The sequence below is a fragment of the Hyla sarda genome, unplaced genomic scaffold (genome assembly GCF_029499605.1).
Source record: "Hyla sarda isolate aHylSar1 unplaced genomic scaffold, aHylSar1.hap1 scaffold_315, whole genome shotgun sequence".
In the NCBI taxonomy this organism is placed as follows: Eukaryota; Metazoa; Chordata; class Amphibia; order Anura; family Hylidae; genus Hyla; species Hyla sarda.
This window is the reverse complement of record NW_026609879.1, coordinates 320356-339890: the sequence shown is the minus strand read 5'-3', so window position 1 is coordinate 339890 and position 19535 is coordinate 320356. Positions and strand designations below refer to the sequence as shown.

General features: G+C 46.1%; 9 non-coding genes across 9 annotated transcripts; all 9 read right to left on the bottom strand.

Annotated features, from left to right (window-relative positions):
- Window positions 1-1009: 1009 nt before the first annotated feature.
- Window positions 1010-1201, bottom strand: LOC130329004 (U2 spliceosomal RNA). Its single transcript, XR_008872840.1, has one exon. It is a non-coding gene; the product is annotated as a U2 spliceosomal RNA (small nuclear RNA).
- Window positions 1202-3287: 2086 nt separating this feature from the next.
- LOC130328999 (U2 spliceosomal RNA) lies at window positions 3288-3478 on the bottom strand. The gene has a single exon (XR_008872835.1). It is a non-coding gene; the product is annotated as a U2 spliceosomal RNA (small nuclear RNA).
- A 2083-nt stretch (window positions 3479-5561) lies between these two features.
- Window positions 5562-5752, bottom strand: LOC130328997 (U2 spliceosomal RNA). Its single transcript, XR_008872834.1, has one exon. It is a non-coding gene; the product is annotated as a U2 spliceosomal RNA (small nuclear RNA).
- A 2073-nt stretch (window positions 5753-7825) lies between these two features.
- LOC130328995 (U2 spliceosomal RNA) lies at window positions 7826-8016 on the bottom strand. Its single transcript, XR_008872832.1, has one exon. It is a non-coding gene; the product is annotated as a U2 spliceosomal RNA (small nuclear RNA).
- A 2085-nt stretch (window positions 8017-10101) lies between these two features.
- LOC130328994 (U2 spliceosomal RNA) lies at window positions 10102-10292 on the bottom strand. The gene has a single exon (XR_008872831.1). It is a non-coding gene; the product is annotated as a U2 spliceosomal RNA (small nuclear RNA).
- A 2082-nt stretch (window positions 10293-12374) lies between these two features.
- LOC130328993 (U2 spliceosomal RNA) lies at window positions 12375-12565 on the bottom strand. The gene has a single exon (XR_008872830.1). It is a non-coding gene; the product is annotated as a U2 spliceosomal RNA (small nuclear RNA).
- Window positions 12566-14659: 2094 nt separating this feature from the next.
- Window positions 14660-14850, bottom strand: LOC130328991 (U2 spliceosomal RNA). The gene has a single exon (XR_008872829.1). It is a non-coding gene; the product is annotated as a U2 spliceosomal RNA (small nuclear RNA).
- Window positions 14851-16933: 2083 nt separating this feature from the next.
- Window positions 16934-17124, bottom strand: LOC130328990 (U2 spliceosomal RNA). Its single transcript, XR_008872828.1, has one exon. It is a non-coding gene; the product is annotated as a U2 spliceosomal RNA (small nuclear RNA).
- Window positions 17125-19214: 2090 nt separating this feature from the next.
- Window positions 19215-19405, bottom strand: LOC130328989 (U2 spliceosomal RNA). The gene has a single exon (XR_008872827.1). It is a non-coding gene; the product is annotated as a U2 spliceosomal RNA (small nuclear RNA).
- Between the last annotated feature and the right edge of the window lie 130 nt (window positions 19406-19535).

Genomic DNA, 19535 nt, shown 5'->3' with positions numbered 1-19535 from the left:
GTGCAGCAATGCTTATTCAATACCGCCAGCAGATGGAGACACTGGGGGATAATTTTCTAAGGATTTATACTGATTTTTCCTGTCTGAATTTGTCGCACAGAAAGTTGCAGGCCAAATATGTGTGACATTTTTCTTTTGCGACTTTAGCTTCTAGAGCATTTTTACAACATTATACATAGGTGCTGAATACATAAAAAGCGACTGTTCAGCGACAGACAAGTCGCATCGGCTGAAAGTAGGCCAGAATGTCAGTCCATGTTGGAGCAGGTTTAGATACAGTCTAAAGTATAGATCTCAAAGTCTGTGCACAGAATTTAGCAAGGGCCTCGCACCTTCTGATGCATCAGGTAGGTGCACAATAGCATAGCCTAACCCTCTGTACTTTGGTCTATATTGATGCGGGACATAGACAGCCAGCTGATGACCAATCCATTAGTGCAATGGATGGCTGGAAGCATTTGTCTTTGCCTTTGCAATACCACAGAAGCAATGCATGGTCAATGTACAGCAATGACACACCTGTGTGAACAGCCAGGAGACCCCCCCCCCATGTTATGTTACATAGTTACATAGTTAGTACGGTCGAAAAAAGACATATGTCCATCAAGTTCAACCAGGGAATTAAGGGGTAGGGGTGTGGCGCGATATTGGGGAAGGGATGAGATTTTATATTTCTTCATAAGCATTAATCTTATTTTGTCAATTAGGAACATTCAGCACCCACCCGCTATCAAGGCAGCTGCCTATCATGTCATGCCCTACCTGCACAGGTGTGCTGGCTACTCAAATGATCCAATTAAGGAGGCCATTTAGTCAGCAGCAGCAGAAGTCCTGTGCCTGGACGCTCCAACAGCGGCCAGACACAAGCAGAAGCAGCAGAAGCAGCAGCAGCAGCACCACCTTTTGTTTTTTGGCTGCAGCAGCAGCAAGGCCCACAGGGCTGGCTAGCTGGCTAGCCAGCAAGCAGGTAGCAATGAAAGTAGGAATCTTTCTTTTTAACCCTGTAAGGGGGTGGTGCACTGTACCCGAAGATACTGCCATATCGGGTCAATGCATAGGGCGACGGAAGCAAGCTTCGAAATCGGCCCCCGTTCTCAAAAATCCATTTAATATATGGTCCCCCAGATAGGGGACGTATCAGATATTAAACTGATAAGAACAGATACTACACTTGATCTTAGCCAAAAGGCCGAGAAGCGATAACCGTGAAAGGGCGGGCCCAACAAGGTCCCCTTCATGGGCACTATCACTGCTTGCTGTCAGGGAGGCTGCCAGACAATTTTCCATGCACACTCTGGGCTGGGGGGCAGTCAACCACCAGTACACACAGCAGAACCTAAACCCATACCATTATTGCTAAGCAGCAAGACAGGGGCCCATTGCACTCCCACGGGGCCTTTTTAAATGCAATCCATAACCCGGATTTGCCAGGAACCCTTCTTACTCCTCCTACTTGCATGTGACACTGGGCTTAGGATCTGCATAGGAAACACACACACAAGCACACACCTACCTTTGTTGCCTGCAGATGCCTCCTTGGCTGTCCCCAAACGGTATCAAACCAACACCCACGGGAAGCTGTAAGCATAGAGGACATGCCTGCACCCCATTGGACTTACCTGTGTGGGTTAAACCCGGGTTATTTGACAACCTATGGCGGTGATGGTTCTGCTCAGGCAGAGCAGTGCTGATGCTCCTCATAAAGCTGTCGCTGCTGTGAAGGTTCTAGGTGACATCACAAATCCCTATGGTTACATACACAACAAAGCTGGGTTGTTGTTGTTTACACTCTGCAAGGCCTGTGGAAGTGAGTGACATCATAGCACTGTAGTTCTGAGGGTTCTAGATGGATGCAACAATCTCCTGTTGCTTCTATGAAGGCCATAATAGACGACATCACCAAACAGCTCCATAGTCACATACACAGCAAAGGAGAGATGTTGTTTACACCTAGTGATGTCAGTGGTATTGAGTGACATCACAGCACAGTGCTAAGGCTCCTGGGCCTGGACACAGCAGCGGCTGCAATATCTCAACGGAGAATACGTTTATATATATGTGTGTGTGTGCGCGTATATATATATATATATATATATATATATATATATATATATATATATATTTCTCCGCCGAAATCACTTTTAAAACCCATTTCCACCTTTTTTTCCCTTCTCTTCCTCTTACTTTTTTTTCACGTTTTTTTACGTTTTTCTCCTTTTCGCCTCTTTTCTGGGCGTATTATTCTTCTTTTTCTTCTTTTTTTCGTCTAATGCATACCCCATCAGTGCAGCAATGCTTATTCAATACCGCCAGCAGATGGAGACACTGGGGGATAATTTTCTAAGGATTTATACTGATTTTTCCTGTCTGAATTTGTCGCACAGAAAGTTGCAGGCCAAATATGTGTGACATTTCTGCGACTTTAGCTTCTAGAGCATTTTTACAACATTATACATAGGTGCTGAATACATAAAAAGCGACTGTTCAGCGACAGACAAGTCGCATCGGCTGAAAGTAGGCCAGAATGTCAGTCCATGTTGGAGCAGGTTTAGATACAGTCTAAAGTATAGATCTCAAAGTCTGTGCACAGAATTTAGCAAGGGCCTCGCACCTTCTGATGCATCAGGTAGGTGCACAATAGCATAGCCTAACCCTCTGTACTTTGGTCTATATTGATGCGGGACATAGACAGCCAGCTGATGACCAATCCATTAGTGCAATGGATGGCTGGAAGCATTTGTCTTTGCCTTTGCAATACCACAGAAGCAATGCATGGTCAATGTACAGCAATGACACACCTGTGTGAACAGCCAGGAGACCCCCCCCCCATGTTATGTTACATAGTTACATAGTTAGTACGGTCGAAAAAAGACATATGTCCATCAAGTTCAACCAGGGAATTAAGGGGTAGGGGTGTGGCGCGATATTGGGGAAGGGATGAGATTTTATATTTCTTCATAAGCATTAATCTTATTTTGTCAATTAGGAACATTCAGCACCCACCCGCTATCAAGGCAGCTGCCTATCATGTCATGCCCTACCTGCACAGGTGTGCTGGCTACTCAAATGATCCAATTAAGGAGGCCATTTAGTCAGCAGCAGCAGAAGTCCTGTGCCTGGACGCTCCAACAGCGGCCAGACACAAGCAGAAGCAGCAGAAGCAGCAGCAGCAGCACCACCTTTTGTTTTTGGCTGCAGCAGCAGCAAGGCCCACAGGGCTGGCTAGCTGGCTAGCCAGCAAGCAGGTAGCAATGAAAGTAGGAATCTTTCTTTTTAACCCTGTAAGGGGGTGGTGCACTGTACCCGAAGATACTGCCATATCGGGTCAATGCATAGGGCGACGGAAGCAAGCTTCGAAATCGGCCCCCGTTCTCAAAAATCCATTTAATATATGGTCCCCAGATAGGGGACGTATCAGATATTAAACTGATAAGAACAGATACTACACTTGATCTTAGCCAAAAGGCCGAGAAGCGATAACCGTGAAAGGGGCGGGCCCAACAAGGTCCCCCTTCATGGGCACTATCACTGCTTGCTGTCAGGGAGGCTGCCAGACAATTTTCCATGCACACTCTGGGCTGGGGGGCAGTCAACCACCAGTACACACAGCAGAACCTAAACCCATACCATTATTGCTAAGCAGCAAGACAGGGGCCCATTGCACTCCCACGGGGCCTTTTTAAATGCAATCCATAACCCGGATTTGCAGGAACCCTTCTTACTCCTCCTACTTGCATGTGACACTGGGCTTAGGATCTGCATAGGAAACACACACACAAGCACACACCTACCTTTGTTGCCTGCAGATGCCTCCTTGGCTGTCCCCAAACGGTATCAAACCAACACCCACGGGAAGCTGTAAGCATAGAGGACATGCCTGCACCCCATTGGACTTACCTGTGTGGGTTAAACCCGGGTTATTTGACAACCTATGGCGGTGATGGTTCTGCTCAGGCAGAGCAGTGCTGATGCTCCTCATAAAGCTGTCGCTGCTGTGAAGGTTCTAGGTGACATCACAAATCCCTATGGTTACATACACAACAAAGCTGGGTTGTTGTTGTTTACACTCTGCAAGGCCTGTGGAAGTGAGTGACATCATAGCACTGTAGTTCTGAGGGTTCTAGATGGATGCAACAATCTCCTGTTGCTTCTATGAAGGCCATAATAGACGACATCACCAAACAGCTCCATAGTCACATACACAGCAAAGGAGAGATGTTGTTTACACCTAGTGATGTCAGTGGTATTGAGTGACATCACAGCACAGTGCTAAGGCTCCTGGGCCTGGACACAGCAGCGGCTGCAATATCTCAACGGAGAATACGTTTATATATATGTGTGTGTGTGCGCGTATATATATATATATATATATATATATATATATATATATATTTCTCCGCCGAAATCACTTTTAAACCCATTTCCACCTTTTTTTCCCTTCTCTTCCTCTTACTTTTTTTTCACGTTTTTTTACGTTTTTCTCCTTTTCGCCTCTTTTCTGGGCGTATTATTCTTCTTTTTCTTCTTTTTTTTCGTCTAATGCATACCCCATCAGTGCAGCAATGCTTATTCAATACCGCCAGCAGATGGAGACACTGGGGGATAATTTTCTAAGGATTTATACTGATTTTTCCTGTCTGAATTTGTCGCACAGAAAGTTGCAGGCCAAATATGTGTGACATTTCTGCGACTTTAGCTTCTAGAGCATTTTTACAACATTATACATAGGTGCTGAATACATAAAAAGCGACTGTTCAGCGACAGACAAGTCGCATCGGCTGAAAGTAGGCCAGAATGTCAGTCCATGTTGGAGCAGGTTTAGATACAGTCTAAAGTATAGATCTCAAAGTCTGTGCACAGAATTTAGCAAGGGCCTCGCACCTTCTGATGCATCAGGTAGGTGCACAATAGCATAGCCTAACCCTCTGTACTTTGGTCTATATTGATGCGGGACATAGACAGCCAGCTGATGACCAATCCATTAGTGCAATGGATGGCTGGAAGCATTTGTCTTTGCCTTTGCAATACCACAGAAGCAATGCATGGTCAATGTACAGCAATGACACACCTGTGTGAACAGCCAGGAGACCCCCCCCCCCATGTTATGTTACATAGTTACATAGTTAGTACGGTCGAAAAAAGACATATGTCCATCAAGTTCAACCAGGGAATTAAGGGGTAGGGGTGTGGCGCGATATTGGGGAAGGGATGAGATTTTATATTTCTTCATAAGCATTAATCTTATTTTGTCAATTAGGAACATTCAGCACCCACCCGCTATCAAGGCAGCTGCCTATCATGTCATGCCCTACCTGCACAGGTGTGCTGGCTACTCAAATGATCCAATTAAGGAGGCCATTTAGTCAGCAGCAGCAGAAGTCCTGTGCCTGGACGCTCCAACAGCGGCCAGACACAAGCAGAAGCAGCAGAAGCAGCAGCAGCAGCACCACCTTTTGTTTTTTGGCTGCAGCAGCAGCAAGGCCCACAGGGCTGGCTAGCTGGCTAGCCAGCAAGCAGGTAGCAATGAAAGTAGGAATCTTTCTTTTTAACACCCTGTAAGGGGGTGGTGCACTGTACCCGAAGATACTGCCATATCGGGTCAATGCATAGGGCGACGGAAGCAAGCTTCGAAATCGGCCCCCGTTCTCAAAAATCCATTTAATATATGGTCCCCAGATAGGGGACGTATCAGATATTAAACTGATAAGAACAGATACTACACTTGATCTTAGCCAAAAGGCCGAGAAGCGATAACCGTGAAAGGGGCGGGCCCAACAAGGTCCCCTTCATGGGCACTATCACTGCTTGCTGTCAGGGAGGCTGCCAGACAATTTTCCATGCACACTCTGGGCTGGGGGGCAGTCAACCACCAGTACACACAGCAGAACCTAAACCCATACCATTATTGCTAAGCAGCAAGACAGGGGCCCATTGCACTCCCACGGGGCCTTTTTAAATGCAATCCATAACCCGGATTTGCCAGGAACCCTTCTTACTCCTCCTACTTGCATGTGACACTGGGCTTAGGATCTGCATAGGAAACACACACACAAGCACACACCTACCTTTGTTGCCTGCAGATGCCTCCTTGGCTGTCCCCAAACGGTATCAAACCAACACCCACGGGAAGCTGTAAGCATAGAGGACATGCCTGCACCCCATTGGACTTACCTGTGTGGGTTAAACCCGGGTTATTTGACAACCTATGGCGGTGATGGTTCTGCTCAGGCAGAGCAGTGCTGATGCTCCTCATAAAGCTGTCGCTGCTGTGAAGGTTCTAGGTGACATCACAAATCCCTATGGTTACATACACAACAAAGCTGGGTTGTTGTTGTTTACACTCTGCAAGGCCTGTGGAAGTGAGTGACATCATAGCACTGTAGTTCTGAGGGTTCTAGATGGATGCAACAATCTCCTGTTGCTTCTATGAAGGCCATAATAGACGACATCACCAAACAGCTCCATAGTCACATACACAGCAAAGGAGAGATGTTGTTTACACCTAGTGATGTCAGTGGTATTGAGTGACATCACAGCACAGTGCTAAGGCTCCTGGGCCTGGACACAGCAGCGGCTGCAATATCTCAACGGAGAATACGTTTATATCTATGTGTGTGTGTGCGCGTATATATATATATATATATATATATATATATATATATATATATTTCTCCGCCGAAATCACTTTTAAACCCATTTCCACCTTTTTTTCCCTTCTCTTCCTCTTACTTTTTTTTCACGTTTTTTTACGTTTTTCTCCTTTTCGCCTCTTTTCTGGGCGTATTATTCTTCTTTTTCTTCTTTTTTTTCGTCTAATGCATACCCCATCAGTGCAGCAATGCTTATTCAATACCACCAGCAGATGGAGACACTGGGGGATAATTTTCTAAGGATTTATACTGATTTTTCCTGTCTGAATTTGTCGCACAGAAAGTTGCAGGCCAAATATGTGTGACATTTCTGCGACTTTAGCTTCTAGAGCATTTTTACAACATTATACATAGGTGCTGAATACATAAAAAGCGACTGTTCAGCGACAGACAAGTCGCATCGGCTGAAAGTAGGCCAGAATGTCAGTCCATGTTGGAGCAGGTTTAGATACAGTCTAAAGTATAGATCTCAAAGTCTGTGCACAGAATTTAGCAAGGGCCTCGCACCTTCTGATGCATCAGGTAGGTGCACAATAGCATAGCCTAACCCTCTGTACTTTGGTCTATATTGATGCGGGACATAGACAGCCAGCTGATGACCAATCCATTAGTGCAATGGATGGCTGGAAGCATTTGTCTTTGCCTTTGCAATACCACAGAAGCAATGCATGGTCAATGTACAGCAATGACACACCTGTGTGAACAGCCAGGAGACCCCCCCCCCATGTTATGTTACATAGTTACATAGTTAGTACGGTCGAAAAAAGACATATGTCCATCAAGTTCAACCAGGGAATTAAGGGGTAGGGGTGTGGCGCGATATTGGGGAAGGGATGAGATTTTATATTTCTTCATAAGCATTAATCTTATTTTGTCAATTAGGAACATTCAGCACCCACCCGCTATCAAGGCAGCTGCCTATCATGTCATGCCCTACCTGCACAGGTGTGCTGGCTACTCAAATGATCCAATTAAGGAGGCCATTTAGTCAGCAGCAGCAGAAGTCCTGTGCCTGGACGCTCCAACAGCGGCCAGACACAAGCAGAAGCAGCAGCAGCAGCACCACCTTTTGTTTTTTGGCTGCAGCAGCAGCAAGGCCCACAGGGCTGGCTAGCTGGCTAGCCAGCAAGCAGGTAGCAATGAAAGTAGGAATCTTTCTTTTTAACCCTGTAAGGGGGTGGTGCACTGTACCCGAAGATACTGCCATATCGGGTCAATGCATAGGGCGACGGAAGCAAGCTTCGAAATCGGCCCCCGTTCTCAAAAATCCATTTAATATATGGTCCCCAGATAGGGGACGTATCAGATATTAAACTGATAAGAACAGATACTACACTTGATCTTAGCCAAAAGGCCGAGAAGCGATAACCGTGAAAGGGGCGGGCCCAACAAGGTCCCCTTCATGGGCACTATCACTGCTTGCTGTCAGGGAGGCTGCCAGACAATTTTCCATGCACACTCTGGGCTGGGGGGCAGTCAACCACCAGTACACACAGCAGAACCTAAACCCATACCATTATTGCTAAGCAGCAAGACAGGGGCCCATTGCACTCCCACGGGGCCTTTTTAAATGCAATCCATAACCCGGATTTGCCAGGAACCCTTCTTACTCCTCCTACTTGCATGTGACACTGGGCTTAGGATCTGCATAGGAAACACACACACAAGCACACACCTACCTTTGTTGCCTGCAGATGCCTCCTTGGCTGTCCCCAAACGGTATCAAACCAACACCCACGGGAAGCTGTAAGCATAGAGGACATGCCTGCACCCCATTGGACTTACCTGTGTGGGTTAAACCCGGGTTATTTGACAACCTATGGCGGTGATGGTTCTGCTCAGGCAGAGCAGTGCTGATGCTCCTCATAAAGCTGTCGCTGCTGTGAAGGTTCTAGGTGACATCACAAATCCCTATGGTTACATACACAACAAAGCTGGGTTGTTGTTGTTTACACTCTGCAAGGCCTGTGGAAGTGAGTGACATCATAGCACTGTAGTTCTGAGCTAGATGGATGCAACAATCTCCTGTTGCTTCTATGAAGGCCATAATAGACGACATCACCAAACAGCTCCATAGTCACATACACAGCAAAGGAGAGATGTTGTTTACACCTAGTGATGTCAGTGGTATTGAGTGACATCACAGCACAGTGCTAAGGCTCCTGGGCCTGGACACAGCAGCGGCTGCAATATCTCAACGGAGAATACGTTTATATATATGTGTGTGTGTGCGCGTATATATATATATATATATATATATATATATATATATATATATATATATTTCTCCGCCGAAATCACTTTTAAACCCATTTCCACCTTTTTTTCCCTTCTCTTCCTCTTACTTTTTTTTCACGTTTTTTTACGTTTTTCTCCTTTTCGCCTCTTTTCTGGGCGTATTATTCTTCTTTTTCTTCTTTTTTTTTCGTCTAATGCATACCCCATCAGTGCAGCAATGCTTATTCAATACCGCCAGCAGATGGAGACACTGGGGGATAATTTTCTAAGGATTTATACTGATTTTTCCTGTCTGAATTTGTCGCACAGAAAGTTGCAGGCCAAATATGTGTGACATTTCTGCGACTTTAGCTTCTAGAGCATTTTTACAACATTATACATAGGTGCTGAATACATAAAAAGCGACTGTTCAGCGACAGACAAGTCGCATCGGCTGAAAGTAGGCCAGAATGTCAGTCCATGTTGGAGCAGGTTTAGATACAGTCTAAAGTATAGATCTCAAAGTCTGTGCACAGAATTTAGCAAGGGCCTCGCACCTTCTGATGCATCAGGTAGGTGCACAATAGCATAGCCTAACCCTCTGTACTTTGGTCTATATTGATGCGGGACATAGACAGCCAGCTGATGACCAATCCATTAGTGCAATGGATGGCTGGAAGCATTTGTCTTTGCCTTTGCAATACCACAGAAGCAATGCATGGTCAATGTACAGCAATGACACACCTGTGTGAACAGCCAGGAGACCCCCCCCCCATGTTATGTTACATAGTTACATAGTTAGTACGGTCGAAAAAAGACATATGTCCATCAAGTTCAACCAGGGAATTAAGGGGTAGGGGTGTGGCGCGATATTGGGGAAGGGATGAGATTTTATATTTCTTCATAAGCATTAATCTTATTTTGTCAATTAGGAACATTCAGCACCCACCCGCTATCAAGGCAGCTGCCTATCATGTCATGCCCTACCTGCACAGGTGTGCTGGCTACTCAAATGATCCAATTAAGGAGGCCATTTAGTCAGCAGCAGCAGAAGTCCTGTGCCTGGACGCTCCAACAGCGGCCAGACACAAGCAGAAGCAGCAGAAGCAGCAGCAGCAGCACCACCTTTTGTTTTTTGGCTGCAGCAGCAGCAAGGCCCACAGGGCTGGCTAGCTGGCTAGCCAGCAAGCAGGTAGCAATGAAAGTAGGAATCTTTCTTTTTAACCCTGTAAGGGGGTGGTGCACTGTACCCGAAGATACTGCCATATCGGGTCAATGCATAGGGCGACGGAAGCAAGCTTCGAAATCGGCCCCCGTTCTCAAAAATCCATTTAATATATGGTCCCCAGATAGGGGACGTATCAGATATTAAACTGATAAGAACAGATACTACACTTGATCTTAGCCAAAAGGCCGAGAAGCGATAACCGTGAAAGGGGCGGGCCCAACAAGGTCCCCTTCATGGGCACTATCACTGCTTGCTGTCAGGGAGGCTGCCAGACAATTTTCCATGCACACTCTGGGCTGGGGGGCAGTCAACCACCAGTACACACAGCAGAACCTAAACCCATACCATTATTGCTAAGCAGCAAGACAGGGGCCCATTGCACTCCCACGGGGCCTTTTTAAATGCAATCCATAACCCGGATTTGCCAGGAACCCTTCTTACTCCTCCTACTTGCATGTGACACTGGGCTTAGGATCTGCATAGGAAACACACACACAAGCACACACCTACCTTTGTTGCCTGCAGATGCCTCCTTGGCTGTCCCCAAACGGTATCAAACCAACACCCACGGGAAGCTGTAAGCATAGAGGACATGCCTGCACCCCATTGGACTTACCTGTGTGGGTTAAACCCGGGTTATTTGACAACCTATGGCGGTGATGGTTCTGCTCAGGCAGAGCAGTGCTGATGCTCCTCATAAAGCTGTCGCTGCTGTGAAGGTTCTAGGTGACATCACAAATCCCTATGGTTACATACACAACAAAGCTGGGTTGTTGTTGTTTACACTCTGCAAGGCCTGTGGAAGTGAGTGACATCATAGCACTGTAGTTCTGAGGGTTCTAGATGGATGCAACAATCTCCTGTTGCTTCTATGAAGGCCATAATAGACGACATCACCAAACAGCTCCATAGTCACATACACAGCAAAGGAGAGATGTTGTTTACACCTAGTGATGTCAGTGGTATTGAGTGACATCACAGCACAGTGCTAAGGCTCCTGGGCCTGGACACAGCAGCGGCTGCAATATCTCAACGGAGAATACGTTTATATATATGTGTGTGTGTGCGCGTATATATATATATATATATATATATATATATATATATATATATTTCTCCGCCGAAATCACTTTTAAACCCATTTCCACCTTTTTTTCCCTTCTCTTCCTCTTACTTTTTTTTCACGTTTTTTTACGTTTTTCTCCTTTTCGCCTCTTTTCTGGGCGTATTATTCTTCTTTTTCTTCTTTTTTTTCGTCTAATGCATACCCCATCAGTGCAGCAATGCTTATTCAATACCGCCAGCAGATGGAGACACTGGGGGATAATTTTCTAAGGATTTATACTGATTTTTCCTGTCTGAATTTGTCGCACAGAAAGTTGCAGGCCAAATATGTGTGACATTTCTGCGACTTTAGCTTCTAGAGCATTTTTACAACATTATACATAGGTGCTGAATACATAAAAAGCGACTGTTCAGCGACAGACAAGTCGCATCGGCTGAAAGTAGGCCAGAATGTCAGTCCATGTTGGAGCAGGTTTAGATACAGTCTAAAGTATAGATCTCAAAGTCTGTGCACAGAATTTAGCAAGGGCCTCGCACCTTCTGATGCATCAGGTAGGTGCACAATAGCATAGCCTAACCCTCTGTACTTTGGTCTATATTGATGCGGGACATAGACAGCCAGCTGATGACCAATCCATTAGTGCAATGGATGGCTGGAAGCATTTGTCTTTGCCTTTGCAATACCACAGAAGCAATGCATGGTCAATGTACAGCAATGACACACCTGTGTGAACAGCCAGGAGACCCCCCCCCCATGTTATGTTACATAGTTACATAGTTAGTACGGTCGAAAAAAGACATATGTCCATCAAGTTCAACCAGGGAATTAAGGGGTAGGGGTGTGGCGCGATATTGGGGAAGGGATGAGATTTTATATTTCTTCATAAGCATTAATCTTATTTTGTCAATTAGGAACATTCAGCACCCACCCGCTATCAAGGCAGCTGCCTATCATGTCATGCCCTACCTGCACAGGTGTGCTGGCTACTCAAATGATCCAATTAAGGAGGCCATTTAGTCAGCAGCAGCAGAAGTCCTGTGCCTGGACGCTCCAACAGCGGCCAGACACAAGCAGAAGCAGCAGAAGCAGCAGCAGCAGCACCACCTTTTGTTTTTTGGCTGCAGCAGCAGCAAGGCCCACAGGGCTGGCTAGCTGGCTAGCCAGCAAGCAGGTAGCAATGAAAGTAGGAATCTTTCTTTTTAACCCTGTAAGGGGGTGGTGCACTGTACCCGAAGATACTGCCATATCGGGTCAATGCATAGGGCGACGGAAGCAAGCTTCGAAATCGGCCCCCGTTCTCAAAAATCCATTTAATATATGGTCCCCAGATAGGGGACGTATCAGATATTAAACTGATAAGAACAGATACTACACTTGATCTTAGCCAAAAGGCCGAGAAGCGATAACCGTGAAAGGGGCGGGCCCAACAAGGTCCCCTTCATGGGCACTATCACTGCTTGCTGTCAGGGAGGCTGCCAGACAATTTTCCATGCACACTCTGGGCTGGGGGGCAGTCAACCACCAGTACACACAGCAGAACCTAAACCCATACCATTATTGCTAAGCAGCAAGACAGGGGCCCATTGCACTCCCACGGGGCCTTTTTAAATGCAATCCATAACCCGGATTTGCCAGGAACCCTTCTTACTCCTCCTACTTGCATGTGACACTGGGCTTAGGATCTGCATAGGAAACACACACACAAGCACACACCTACCTTTGTTGCCTGCAGATGCCTCCTTGGCTGTCCCCAAACGGTATCAAACCAACACCCACGGGAAGCTGTAAGCATAGAGGACATGCCTGCACCCCATTGGACTTACCTGTGTGGGTTAAATCCGGGTTATTTGACAACCTATGGCGGTGATGGTTCTGCTCAGGCAGAGCAGTGCTGATGCTCCTCATAAAGCTGTCGCTGCTGTGAAGGTTCTAGGTGACATCACAAATCCCTATGGTTACATACACAACAAAGCTGGGTTGTTGTTGTTTACACTCTGCAAGGCCTGTGGAAGTGAGTGACATCATAGCACTGTAGTTCTGAGGGTTCAAGATGGATGCAACAATCTCCTGTTGCTTCTATGAAGGCCGTAATAGACGACATCACCAAACAGCTCCATAGTCACATACACAGCAAAGGAGAGATGTTGTTTACACCTAGTGATGTCAGTGGTATTGAGTGACATCACAGCACAGTGCTAAGGCTCCTGGGCCTGGACACAGCAGCGGCTGCAATATCTCAACGGAGAATACGTTTATATCTATGTGTGTGTGTGCGCATATATATATATATATATATATATATATATATATATATATATATTTCTCCGCCGAAATCACTTTTAAACCCATTTCCACCTTTTTTTCCCTTCTCTTCCTCTTACTTTTTTTTCACGTTTTTTTACGTTTTTCTCCTTTTCGCCTCTTTTCTGGGCGTATTATTCTTCTTTTTCTTCTTTTTTTTCGTCTAATGCATACCCCATCAGTGCAGCAATGCTTATTCAATACCGCCAGCAGATGGAGACACTGGGGGATAATTTTCTAAGGATTTATACTGATTTTTCCTGTCTGAATTTGTCGCACAGAAAGTTGCAGGCCAAATATGTGTGACATTTCTGCGACTTTAGCTTCTAGAGCATTTTTACAACATTATACATAGGTGCTGAATACATAAAAAGCGACTGTTCAGCGACAGACAAGTCGCATCGGCTGAAAGTAGGCCAGAATGTCAGTCCATGTTGGAGCAGGTTTAGATACAGTCTAAAGCATAGATCTCAAAGTCTGTGCACAGAATTTAGCAAGGGCCTCGCACCTTCTGATGCATCAGGTAGGTGCACAATAGCATAGCCTAACCCTCTGTACTTTGGTCTATATTGATGCGGGACATAGACAGCCAGCTGATGACCAATCCATTAGTGCAATGGATGGCTGGAAGCATTTGTCTTTGCCTTTGCAATACCACAGAAGCAATGCATGGTCAATGTACAGCAATGACACACCTGTGTGAACAGCCAGGAGACCCCCCCCCCCCCCCCCCCATGTTATGTTACATAGTTACATAGTTAGTACGGTCGAAAAAAGACATATGTCCATCACGTTCAACCAGGGAATTAAGGGGTAGGGGTGTGGCGCGATATTGGGGAAGGGATGAGATTTTATATTTCTTCATAAGCATTAATCTTATTTTGTCAATTAGGAACATTCAGCACCCACCCGCTATCAAGGCAGCTGCCTATCATGTCATGCCCTACCTGCACAGGTGTGCTGGCTACTCAAATGATCCAATTAAGGAGGCCATTTAGTCAGCAGCAGCAGAAGTCCTGTGCCTGGACGCTCCAACAGGGGCCAGACACAAGCAGAAGCAGAAGCAGCAGAAGCAGCAGCAGCACCACCTTTTGTTTTTTGGCTGCAGCAGCAGCAAGGCCCACAGGGCTGGCTAGCTGGCTAGCCAGCAAGCAGGTAGCAATGAAAGTAGGAATCTTTCTTTTTAACCCTGTAAGGGGGTGGTGCACTGTACCCGAAGATACTGCCATATCGGGTCAATGCATAGGGCGACGGAAGCAAGCTTCGAAATCGGCCCCCGTTCTCAAAAATCCATTTAATATATGGTCCCCAGATAGGGGACGTATCAGATATTAAACTGATAAGAACAGATACTACACTTGATCTTAGCCAAAAGGCCGAGAAGCGATAACCGTGAAAGGGGCGGGCCCAACAAGGTCCCCTTCATGGGCACTATCACTGCTTGCTGTCAGGGAGGCTGCCAGACAATTTTCCATGCACACTCTGGGCTGGGGGGCAGTCAACCACCAGTACACACAGCAGAACCTAAACCCATACCATTATTGCTAAGCAGCAAGACAGGGGCCCATTGCACTCCCACGGGGCCTTTTTAAATGCAATCCATAACCCGGATTTGCCAGGAACCCTTCTTACTCCTCCTACTTGCATGTGACACTGGGCTTAGGATCTGCATAGGAAACACACACACAAGCACACACCTACCTTTGTTGCCTGCAGATGCCTCCTTGGCTGTCCCCAAACGGTATCAAACCAACACCCACGGGAAGCTGTAAGCATAGAGGACATGCCTGCACCCCATTGGACTTACCTGTGTGGGTTAAATCCGGGTTATTTGACAACCTATGGCGGTGATGGTTCTGCTCAGGCAGAGCAGTGCTGATGCTCCTCATAAAGCTGTCGCTGCTGTGAAGGTTCTAGGTGACATCACAAATCCCTTTGGTTACATACACAACAAAGCTGGGTTGTTGTTGTTTACACTCTGCAAGGCCTGTGGAAGTGAGTGACATCATAGCACTGTAGTTCTGAGGGTTCAAGATGGATGCAACAATCTCCTGTTGCTTCTATGAAGGCCGTAATAGACGACATCACCAAACAGCTCCATAGTCACATACACAGCAAAGGAGAGATGTTGTTTACACCTAGTGATGTCAGTGGTATTGAGTGACATCACAGCACAGTGCTAAGGCTCCTGGGCCTGGACACAGCAGCGGCTGCAATATCTCAACGGAGAATACGTTTATATCTATGTGTGTGTGTGCGCATATATATATATATATATATATATATATATATATATATATATTTCTCCGCCGAAATCACTTTTAAACCCATTTCCACCTTTTTTTCCCTTCTCTTCCTCTTACTTTTTTTTCACGTTTTTTTACGTTTTTCTCCTTTTCGCCTCTTTTCTGGGCGTATTATTCTTCTTTTTCTTCTTTTTTTTCGTCTAATGCATACCCCATCAGTGCAGCAATGCTTATTCAATACCGCCAGCAGATGGAGACACTGGGGGATAATTTTCTAAGGATTTATACTGATTTTTCCTGTCTGAATTTGTCGCACAGAAAGTTGCAGGCCAAATATGTGTGACATTTCTGCGACTTTAGCTTCTAGAGCATTTTTACAACATTATACATAGGTGCTGAATACATAAAAAGCGACTGTTCAGCGACAGACAAGTCGCATCGGCTGAAAGTAGGCCAGAATGTCAGTCCATGTTGGAGCAGGTTTAGATACAGTCTAAAGCATAGATCTCAAAGTCTGTGCACAGAATTTAGCAAGGGCCTCGCACCTTCTGATGCATCAGGTAGGTGCACAATAGCATAGCCTAACCCTCTGTACTTTGGTCTATATTGATGCGGGACATAGACAGCCAGCTGATGACCAATCCATTAGTGCAATGGATGGCTGGAAGCATTTGTCTTTGCCTTTGCAATACCACAGAAGCAATGCATGGTCAATGTACAGCAATGACACACCTGTGTGAACAGCCAGGAGACCCCCCCCCCCCCCCCATGTTATGTTACATAGTTACATAGTTAGTACGGTCGAAAAAAGACATATGTCCATCACGTTCAACCAGGGAATTAAGGGGTAGGGGTGTGGCGCGATATTGGGGAAGGGATGAGATTTTATATTTCTTCATAAGCATTAATCTTATTTTGTCAATTAGGAACATTCAGCACCCACCCGCTATCAAGGCAGCTGCCTATCATGTCATGCCCTACCTGCACAGGTGTGCTGGCTACTCAAATGATCCAATTAAGGAGGCCATTTAGTCAGCAGCAGCAGAAGTCCTGTGCCTGGACGCTCCAACAGGGGCCAGACACAAGCAGAAGCAGCAGAAGCAGCAGCAGCACCACCTTTTGTTTTTTGGCTGCAGCAGCAGCAAGGCCCACAGGGCTGGCTAGCTGGCTAGCCAGCAAGCAGGTAGCAATGAAAGTAGGAATCTTTCTTTTTAACCCTGTAAGGGGGTGGTGCACTGTACCCGAAGATACTGCCATATCGGGTCAATGCATAGGGCGACGGAAGCAAGCTTCGAAATCGGCCCCCGTTCTCAAAAATCCATTTAATATATGGTCCCCAGATAGGGGACGTATCAGATATTAAACTGATAAGAACAGATACTACACTTGATCTTAGCCAAAAGGCCGAGAAGCGATAACCGTGAAAGGGGCGGGCCCAACAAGGTCCCCTTCATGGGCACTATCACTGCTTGCTGTCAGGGAGGCTGCCAGACAATTTTCCATGCACACTCTGGGCTGGGGGGCAGTCAACCACCAGTACACACAGCAGAACCTAAACCCATACCATTATTGCTAAGCAGCAAGACAGGGGCCCATTGCACTCCCACGGGGCCTTTTTAAATGCAATCCATAACCCGGATTTGCCAGGAACCCTTCTTACTCCTCCTACTTGCATGTGACACTGGGCTTAGGATCTGCATAGGAAACACACACACAAGCACACACCTACCTTTGTTGCCTGCAGATGCCTCCTTGGCTGTCCCCAAACGGTATCAAACCAACACCCACGGGAAGCTGTAAGCATAGAGGACATGCCTGCACCCCATTGGACTTACCTGTGTGGGTTAAATCCGGGTTATTTGACAACCTATGGCGGTGATGGTTCTGCTCAGGCAGAGCAGTGCTGATGCTCCTCATAAAGCTGTCGCTGCTGTGAAGGTTCTAGGTGACATCACAAATCCCTATGGTTACATACACAACAAAGCTGGGTTGTTGTTGTTTACACTCTGCAAGGCCTGTGGAAGTGAGTGACATCATAGCACTGTAGTTCTGAGGGTTCAAGATGGATGCAACAATCTCCTGTTGCTTCTATGAAGGCCGTAATAGACGACATCACCAAACAGCTCCATAGTCACATACACAGCAAAGGAGAGATGTTGTTTACACCTAGTGATGTCAGTGGTATTGAGTGACATCACAGCACAGTGCTAAGGCTCCTGGGCCTGGACACAGCAGCGGCTGCAATATCTCAACGGAGAATACGTTTATATCTATGTGTGTGTGTGCGCATATATATATATATATATATATATATATATATATATATATATATATATATTTCTCCGCCGAAATCACTTTTAAACCCATTTCCACCTTTTTTTCCCTTCTCTTCCTCTTACTTTTTTTTCACGTTTTTTTACGTTTTTCTCCTTTTCGCCTCTTTTCTGGGCGTATTATTCTTCTTTTTCTTCTTTTTTTTCGTCTAATGCATACCCCATCAGTGCAGCAATGCTTATTCAATACCGCCAGCAGATGGAGACACTGGGGGATAATTTTCTAAGGATTTATACTGATTTTTCCTGTCTGAATTTGTCGCACAGAAAGTTGCAGGCCAAATATGTGTGACATTTCTGCGACTTTAGCTTCTAGAGCATTTTTACAACATTATACATAGGTGCTGAATACATAAAAAGCGACTGTTCAGCGACAGACAAGTCGCATCGGCTGAAAGTAGGCCAGAATGTCAGTCCATGTTGGAGCAGGTTTAGATACAGTCTAAAGCATAGATCTCAAAGTCTGTGCACAGAATTTAGCAAGGGCCTCGCACCTTCTGATGCATCAGGTAGGTGCACAATAGCATAGCCTAACCCTCTGTACTTTGGTCTATATTGATGCGGGACATAGACAGCCAGCTGATGACCAATCCATTAGTGCAATGGATGGCTGGAAGCATTTGTCTTTGCCTTTGCAATACCACAGAAGCAATGCATGGTCAATGTACAGCAATGACACACCTGTGTGAACAGCCAGGAGACCCCCCCCCCCCCCCATGTTATGTTACATAGTTACATAGTTAGTACGGTCGAAAAAAGACATATGTCCATCACGTTCAACCAGGGAATTAAGGGGTAGGGGTGTGGCGCGATATTGGGGAAGGGATGAGATTTTATATTTCTTCATAAGCATTAATCTTATTTTGTCAATTAGGAACATTCAGCACCCACCCGCTATCAAGGCAGCTGCCTATCATGTCATGCCCTACCTGCACAGGTGTGCTGGCTACTCAAATGATCCAATTAAGGAGGCCATTTAGTCAGCAGCAGCAGAAGTCCTGTGCCTGGACGCTCCAACAGGGGCCAGACACAAGCAGAAGCAGCAGAAGCAGCAGCAGCACCACCTTTTGTTTTTTGGCTGCAGCAGCAGCAAGGCCCACAGGGCTGGCTAGCTGGCTAGCCAGCAAGCAGGTAGCAATGAAAGTAGGAATCTTTCTTTTTAACCCTGTAAGGGGGTGGTGCACTGTACCCGAAGATACTGCCATATCGGGTCAATGCATAGGGCGACGGAAGCAAGCTTCGAAATCGGCCCCCGTTCTCAAAAATCCATTTAATATATGGTCCCCAGATAGGGGACGTATCAGATATTAAACTGATAAGAACAGATACTACACTTGATCTTAGCCAAAAGGCCGAGAAGCGATAACCGTGAAAGGGGCGGGCCCAACAAGGTCCCCTTCATGGGCACTATCACTGCTTGCTGTCAGGGAGGCTGCCAGACAATTTTCCATGCACACTCTGGGCTGGGGGGCAGTCAACCACCAGTACACACAG